This window comes from Lagopus leucura, unplaced genomic scaffold (assembly GCF_019238085.1).
Source record: "Lagopus leucura isolate 7727_CA_CO unplaced genomic scaffold, USGS_WTPT01 Super-Scaffold_100018, whole genome shotgun sequence".
Taxonomy (NCBI): domain Eukaryota; kingdom Metazoa; phylum Chordata; class Aves; order Galliformes; family Phasianidae; genus Lagopus; species Lagopus leucura.
The window spans coordinates 992,576-1,001,803 of record NW_024962272.1 but is presented as its reverse complement, the minus strand read 5'-3'; positions in this window follow the sequence as shown (position 1 = coordinate 1,001,803).

Genomic DNA, 9,228 nt, shown 5'->3' with positions numbered 1-9,228 from the left:
TATAGATGAGTTTACAGAATATTAAAGAGCAAATGAGGCTCTTTTATTCTTTTTGTTTCTCTGCCCATAGTGATAAGCATATCTAATGAGGTAAAATGCAGATAATCTACAAACCACATGTGCATCTCCTAAGACTTTTGATGCAGACTTAAACCAAAGTTAAAATGTGGCAAACAGTTCATGGAATTGTGGGTATACCTAAGTTTGGCTCATCATATCTGCTAGTATTCTACAAAATCTTGTCCTGTGCATCCATTCAAGTATGTTTTCGTACATATGTACACCAGGAAATTCAGCTGTGAAGGAGAAGTGGCTCACAAGCTAATGGCCTGTCTCTCAGACGTGAACAGAAAACATAGACGTTACACAATTGGAAAACTTCTGTATTACTTCTCCGAGGCATGTCCAGTGATGCTGTATGTGCAACAAAACAACATTACTTCATTTTCCTTGTCTACTCCTGACAGTCAGTGTATTTTCAGGAATTTCCTATTGCGTTTCTCCAGTCTCCTCATATCCAACTTTCAGACATCCAACTTTCTCAAGATTGAAATTGTAAAACTTTCTAACTGTTCTCATACAGCCCCACATTTAGTGCAACTCTCTGATGAATCAGTAAGGAGGGCTAATGAAGTGCTCTCACTTCATTCACAACAATGGAATAAAGCTCTCTGGTTGCCAGCAAATCAAAGATCAGAACAGTCTGAGGCAGGACAAGCTGCATAGCTCTGTTATTGGGTTAGAAAAAGGATCTGATAAGTAAGGAAAAAGACACAGAGGGTGCATGATGTGCAGAAATAGAAAGGGTCAAAGAATAGGAGACATAAAGTTAAAAGCATTTTTCCCTTTACATTTTTCTCTAGATAGTTCTATGTATTTCTCAGAGTTTCAGGCAGAGGTATGGTAGTAGGTACTATACAGGTAGGGGGTATGGTAGGGTGGTGACTTTTCCTTCATTTGATAGCTGTCATTATTAAATCATGAGAAAGTAACAATTGAACAACTTGTAAATCATCTGATATCAATAATACATTCATATTTCAAACATATGTATTTCAAAAAATACATTCATATTTGTTATTAAATGGGGTCAGGCTGCTGTCCTTAAATAGGAATGAGGAAAGGAAATGTAACATTTATACATTTAAGCTGGGAAATCCAAATCATCTGAAGACTAAATCAGAAAAATACTCTCCATAGATATTATGAGGTCTGCTCTCTGAGCTCATACTTCTATTTCATAACAAATGTTTTGAAGGTTCATTTCTCGAAGTATCAAACAGATCAGCTTGCCACTACTTTTATTTGTAGTGTGAAGACATATCCAGCATTATGCAATTACAGGCACTGGCTTTTCTTTTCCAGCTTGTCTCCAATAACTGGCTAGTTTCTTCAGTCTTTCATTTCACTAACCTTGCAAATTTGTCCTGCAGTAAGACCGCTTCGATAAGCAGCATTAAAGAGCCTCTCCAGATCTCATCCTCTGGGGTCACTGCATATGTTTTACATGGGGAGAAGAAAAGAGACAGAGAAAAGCAACTGAGAAACTCAGGCTGCAGAAAGATCATCAACCACTATTACTATTGTATTCATTTGCTAAACCATTCAAATGAGGTTCTAATTACACTAGAACAACTAATTTTGTTCATTAGAGCTCAATTAAATTCATCTGAAATTCAAGATAGTAGCATTGTAGCCATACGTCTGTATCAAAGATGAAACACAATCTCTCCTGTTTTCCTGTGACAAAATATTTTTTTCTTCACTGGGAATTACGATACAGACAGCCTTTTTAGTAGGACAATGTGATTTTACAAAGAAAAGACTGATTATTTTTATTAGTCTTTTCATAAAGAGGTTTACTGACAAAATGGAAGTCTTCATGTTTTTGAAGGTATTATCTGTCAGTACATGGAGTATTTATCTTCGCTGATCTCAAAAATCTTTCAGGCTACCTATCCTGTAATCAGATGCTTGCTTTCAGTTAACCTTAGTTCATTCACTTTAAGGTCATCAAAGAGCTTGTCTTTTTTACATTACAAAATTAGGGCTGAAGGAACATCTCCTCCTTCAGGAGACAAGTCTTGCTATCCTGGATCTATTTCTGTCAGATGTTAGAGTAGCCTGCTCATACAGACCTTCAGTAATGGAGATTTCACAATATTCTCTGATTACTTGTTGCAGCAGTTTTCTTAACAGAGCTGCTCTACAATCAGCACAAAAAAACAAGGGACTAAAATTATGCTTTCCCGATAGGTCATTAATTGCCAGCTTGTCTTGGTAACCTATGCTGATTTCACCTAAAATCATATCCTCCCCCATTGAACTCTCCATTTAGGAGTGTATTGTGCATTTTATAAGCCTTCATGTCATTACTGTTATTAGCACATGAGCTGCCAGCTACACCAAGACTGATGGTCCGTGCAGTCTGGCTTAGGCAGGATTCTTTGTTGGAAAATGGTATTCTGCTGACACTATTCATGATTAACTGCACAGCCTTTTTGTTTGCCAGGAACAAGGCCTTCTTCATGCTAAGTTTGGGAGAAAAATTCCAAAACTGCCAATAAACAAAACAGTTTTTAAAAAAATAACAACGGTAATTGGGGAATAAACAATTGAGCAGGGTTAGGTAGTTTCCTACCAAATACAAAAAGAAAATTCCCCCTGAAAGACTTTGGAAACAGGGAGCAATTACTGCCTCAGTGTGAGTGTTGAAGCAAAAGTCAGCTTAAGAATTAAGTTTTTGAAGACTATTTTTTTTCCTAATGATGAAAAGACTTCATTAAGGCTATCTTTCTTTGTACTTAATTGAAGAAAACATCCAATATGATTAATCCCAGTGAGATTAAGAGGATATCTTGTTCACGTCAGTTTGCTATCAGCAATCAGCTCAGAAGAAAGAACAGGGTAATAACAGGGCACTGGAGAGATGGCATCTTCCAATTCACAGCTAATATCAGCCGCCAGAACTTAAGCTCATTGCAAGGAGAACAGGTTTAACTTGTATAAATTTTAATGGAATATGTTATTCTATTTTAATTAAAGATATTGTCAACATTTCATTAGAAGTAACAAATTGTTCATCTATTGTATCTGGAAAAAGAAAACAGAAGAGAATTTTCATTCAAAACTGCGGATTTAGATGTACACGGATCTATCCGCCTGTCAAAATCAAACTGTTTCTTTTAAGTAGATGATTGAAACAGTGATATTGCTCTCATTTTCTCATTTGTAAATATTTGGATTTTATTTCTGTAACTGAAAAGGTGAGGATCATATCTGTCAGCTAGTTGAAAATGAGAGAACCAAACAGAATTTTCTTATCCTTTCTTTTCTAGAATGTGCATTTTCAGTCATTTAAGATAAAATTACTTTGCCTTTATGCAATTGAAATGACCCGCTCTGCCCCACAAAAGCAAGATTAGAAGGGACAGGCTTAAGAAGTACATGTATTCCCCTATTCTGCTTAGTTTCTAAGGCAGATAATCAGGATTCATTTTGCTGCAAAGCAGAGAGGTTTCTATGACTCCATGAGTTCTCGGTAAATCCAGGGAACACTCATTCTGAATACTTGTGTTCCTTTTGCTGATATAGGTATTGTATTCCTCCAAGACTGTACACCTGGGTACAACCTGTGCTGCGCTATTGACTCATCTTCTGCCTTATCTATTTGAAATGCTATTAGAGATTGAGAGCAAAAGGAAATGTTCTGTTGTGCAGGATTGCATCATAGTACTTTATTTTTTTATAGCATCCTTGGTTCCTGCAGCAGCCAGGCCCCTTCTTATTAAAAACAAACAAAACTAATGAAACTAACAAACAAAATCAACAACAGAAAAAAACCGCAGCACTCAGTTGCCTTACCATTTTAGTGCATAAGAAACAGGTTATAGCTGGAGGACGTGTTACATTACATGAATATAACAGCACAAATGTCTTATAGTAATCTACCGCATTTCACATGTGAAGGCAAAGTAAAAATCAGAATTTATGTTTAAATTACTCCTCTATTTCTGAAAACGTGCCCATTCCCAGCTAAGCATAATTACTTATCTCCAAGGAAAATGCTAATTACATAATTGCTATCAAATGGAACACCTTCTTAGCTTTTCATTAGCTCTCTGGGGGAACTGCTAAAAGACATCCAGTTCAAAGACTGCACTACTGATGAGTTACTGTAGTCTGACATTGACCTGAAAATACACACTTAGAAATATATGTAACATTCCAATCTGCTGCTTCAAATAGCAGTGAGAGAAATAATTAGGACTTTTTCACTTTGACATTTGTTTCTTACTAAAATTATTTTACTGAATGTAAAGCTTTTAGTTGGCAATGCGGAAATTAATTTGGTAAGACTGATTTCATGAAGTACATTGCAAAGTAGCAGGGAAAAACTTGATTTTTGTGGGGGATATATATTCATAACAAGCTGGAGAAATCCATAAAGAAAAATATTTTTTTTACATTTAAACATGTTAAAACCAAATATTTGAGCAACATGCTTTTTTTATTATTAACAATGATCAATTAGTTCTAATGCAGCTGAGAATGACTTTTTCACTATACACCATCACTTTCTCTACTAATTTAGCAGGGGTTCCTGAGATATTTCTACTCTGGGCTGATCTTGAAGCCCATATCTGCTCTACAACTAATTATAAAATATTTAAAGCAACAATTACAAGTGCAAAAAATGTATGAACTTGCTGTGCAACAAGACAAGAGAAATTCAAGCTCATGCTGGAAATTGAGTCACTGACAGTGCACTAGTATATTCATGTGGAGAGGAAAGGGAAGGGAAGGGAAGGGAAGGGAAGGGAAGGGAAGGGAAGGGAATAGTAATGCAGTTCAGATGGCAGAAACCTTTAAGGAGCATCTAGTCCTGACTTCCAACTGACTGACTACTTCAGGGCTAACCAAAAGCCAAAGCATGTTACTGGGGGCATCAGCTCTCCCTCTAGGACACCTATTTTGATCACTCTCACAGTAAAGCAATCTTTCCCAGTTCCCAATGTGACCTTCCTCTAGCAGCTCTGTGCCATTCCTGTTCTGTCATCAATTCCCAGGAACAAACCCAGCACCTCCCTCTGCTTCCCCTCCACGGGGAGCTGCAAGGAACACTGAGGTACTTCTCACCCTCCTCCAGGCTAGGCAGCCAGAGTACCCTTAGCCTCTCTCACAGAGTGTGCTTTCCTGCTCTGTTACCAGCTATGTTGCCCTCTTCTGGATGCTTTCAAGGACCTCAACAATTTTTCTATGTCGTGGAGAACTGAACTGCACACGGTATTCAAGGTGATGCTGCACCAGCACTAAATACAGCAGAACAGTCACCTTTGGACCATCTGGCTGTGCTGTGTTTAAAGCAACCCAGAATACAATTTGCCTTCTTGATGCCAGGACATACTGCTGGCTGAAACTAAGCCTGCTGTCACCAGCAGCCCCAGGTCCATTCCTGCTGAGCTGCTCTCCAGTCACTCATCTTCCAGTCAGTGCTGGGCACTGTTGCACCTTGGTGCAGTATCCAGCATTTTCCTCTGTTGAACTTTACATCATTGCAGATTGCTCAGCAGTCCAGTCTATACAGATTCCTCTTGCAAGGCCTACTACTGTCCCTCCAGGCAGCCAGCACCTCCCAGTTTAGTAACATTGGCAAATTTGCTAAGGTTGCATTCAACTCCTGCATCCAGAACATTGATGAACGTGATTTACAGGACTGCCCCTAGAACTGAGCCTTAGGGAACACCACTGGTAAACAGCCACCACCCAGATGTAGTTCCATTCAGTACTACCCTTTGAGCTTTGCTGTTCAGCCAGTTCATCAACAAGCATAATGTGAACTTGTTCACTTCACAGCTGGACAGTTTGTCCAGAAGGATGCCATGAGGTATAGAGCTGTACAGAAGATAAGAATGTTTTCATCATGTCACCTAGCCCATCACATGTTAAACTCAACTGGGAAAGGGAGCACCAGACAGAAGGAGAAAGATTCTAGTAAGGAAATTATGCTGGCTGAGGGCTATATGCAAAGCATAAAACAGAAAATCCAGATAAAAAGAAATGTAGCAAAATGCAAAGCAGTATTTCTGCCATAGGGAATACCACATAATTCACTAGAGAAAATGGATTACATGGCCTGACAACAGTAAAGGGATGCCAGAGTGTGTTCTTTTAGCAGAACTAAGCTATAATTGCTGTATTATTATAATTTTCATTGGGCCAAAACTTGCAGTTTTCACACAAGCAGTTGTCGTGTTAGTGCTATGCAGACTTTAGCAAGGGATGCATGCCCCATCTTACACTGAACAAGCTGGTTGTGCTCTATGTAGGAAAAAGCAAATTCTTGTGCTTCCTCATGTAAAGTATCACCAAAAACATCCAACAAACAGCTGAAGTAAAACTTGCAATGAAGTCAAACCTCCTTTTTTTACACCACATCTTCACTGCCGAAGTAGAGATGTGTGTGCTTCAGGCCTTAGTTTTAATTTAATCCTTGTCTGCTTTGTTGGAAGAGTGATTTAGGCAAAGAGGGAAGGCAAGCCAGAGAAGTAGATAGGTGACTCTTCCTGTGTCGTAACATAGTGCATCTCATGAGCTATACAAGCCCTGTTTTTCTCATCATGTTTCCATGCAGGATTCTCCACTGTCACAGAAATAACATCTGGTGTGAGACTGATCATCAGGAAATGTAGTAATAGGGTAGTGGTTTTAAACCAAAATAAAGGTGATCTAGGCTAGATACTGAGAAGAAATTCTTCACTATGGGGGCAGGGAGCTCTGGAACCGCCTGCCCAGATAGTTGTGGATGCCCCATCCCTGGAGTTGCTCAAGCCCACGCTGGATGGGCCCTGAGCAACCTGAGCTGGTGGGAGGCGGCCCTGCCAATGGCTAGGGAGTTGGAACTGGATCTGCTTTAAGGTCCCTTCTAACCCGTGCCATTCTGTCATTCTACAGTCTCCTTTCCACTAGTAGTCTGTCACTAAGATCAGTCACTTTTAATCACTCAGAAATCACTTGTGCTGACATACAAGTAGTGTTATCCTCCAGTGCTTTTGTCAGTGGCTACTGTGTCCTTCCTTTTAAAACACACCATAAAATTAATAATTTTGATGGAAAGTGATTAACCTCTTGGAGCTTCTCAGCTGCCTTCTCTGTCCTTTTAGAACACTACTAATTGACATAAATTTACACAGTGCTGTTCTAGTAGTTAATTTGATGGATACTTTACAATAGAAGTGTTTACATAGTGACATTGTTCTGAGGAAATGCCATTGGACAAAGTACTGAAACTTGAGTGTGATGCACACTGTTTATGTGCTTATGGGTGGAGGTTTCACTCTGTGTGCCCACCTACTGCACTTTTTAGTATCCCCAGCTGTGCAAGAACAGTCAAATACCAGGTGAGTTTTCTAGAAACACAGACTTCGACTATTCTGAAATCTTCTAGTGCTGTATTCAGGCATCAGTCCTCTTTTAAGGACAAAGACCTTGGAGGGTTCAGCAGTAGATTTAAATCACTGTCTTTCCCTAGTGTTTTCAAAGGCTGAGAATGAACTCTGCACACAGACGTGTCATTCTGTCTGCTGCCTGTTCTGAAAGGGTATGGGAATGTCTGAGTGGCATGCTATAACCAGTTCTTTCTGAAAAGGTTTACTGTTAATTACAGGAACTCTCTCATGTAGCCTCAGCTTCCCTTTACCACGCATAAAGAAGCTATTGAAGAGTTTTATTCATGCAACGATTTATCTGACAACATCTACCAGTTCTTCCATTTTTAGGATTTATTTAACCTGCTCATGTAATGTCACATTCATTAATCTTTCTAAGCAGAGAAAAAGGAGTGTATCTGGCAACTTCCCTAAAATCACACAGGAATGTGGTGTCAAAGTTGTGACAAAGCTCTTGCCACGGTGTTACTAGGCCATACTCTCGTCTTTTAGCTACGGGCGACAATGTCACAAAATTCAGCTTAACTTTTAGCTTAAAGCTGTACTTACCACTGTTATCTGTAGCCACGTCATAATTTAGTAGTGCTGAAATACACATTACAGCCAACATCCCCTTCATGGTCTGGGACAGCACTACTCCCCGATTCCTGACCACAAAGGCACTGCATGTGAACAAGTGAAGCAGAACGTTCTCAACCTGCCAGCCAGGTCTTAAGCAGACAGGTAAATAAAAACCCACAGATGGAGCATGGAGACACAAGAGTGACAAGGCGTCCTTCAGATAACAGTAGGGCATGCTTGGAACAGACTACATCTGCTGCTTGGCACTACGCCTAGTCAGTCCATCCAGAGCGACAGAAATTGAACAAATTCAGGGAGGAAGCTCTCTGGGGCAAAACAACAATTTGCCTGGGAAATAGGATCTTGAAATCCCATGTACCACCTATAAGAGGCCCTACTCAGCTGCTTATAAATACTCCATTTCCAGTGTTGTTTCAGGTATCTCCTTAGCTTTGAGAACTGAAATCCTCTCCCACTTAAGAATGCCTATTCTCAGTTACAAAGACATCCTGTCAAATAGCTCTAATCACTACAGAAACTGTAGGAAAGAGCCATTATATGATTCTCTACAGTACATGATACAGCGGGGACAAGAAAGGGGCAGCACTGCATTCCCAAGGAGCATTGAAGTCTACCCATTGCTTGCAGGGACTGAGGTAACAGTTATATCAAAATAAACCTCATGTACAGCTAGAGCTTTGTATGTAGCATATGTCCCACTAATAATTTCCATTAAAATCTAATGCCTCCTGGCATTCTCGAGGCAGGTGTTGGGTTTTGGTTTTTAGTTTTCTTTGGGTTTTGGGTGTTTTTTTTTTTTGTTTTTTTTTGTTCTGTCTCTCCATTGTATTTTTTGGGGGGGGGGGGGGTTGTTTTGTTGTTTTTTTTGTTTGCTTGTTTTGTTTTGTTTTTCTTCTTTGAAGGAAATATATTTTGTGCATAAATGCACCTTACAAATGTTTAACTATGAAGAACCCTACAGTTCTGGTGCTCGTATTTCAACAAAATGGGAAAGCCAAGTATGTTGCTGTCTAGAGCCTGCTGGTTATTTGCAAATTTCTGGTGGGTATTATTTTCCATTCAGGACCATGCTGATATCCTTAAATTAAAATAAAAAAATGGAAATCTGTCATCAAGAGGTAACATATCATTGTTTTCAGTGGATCATGGATTTTACTCCAGACAGTATTGACAAGGATGCCTCATTTTTGCAGAGATA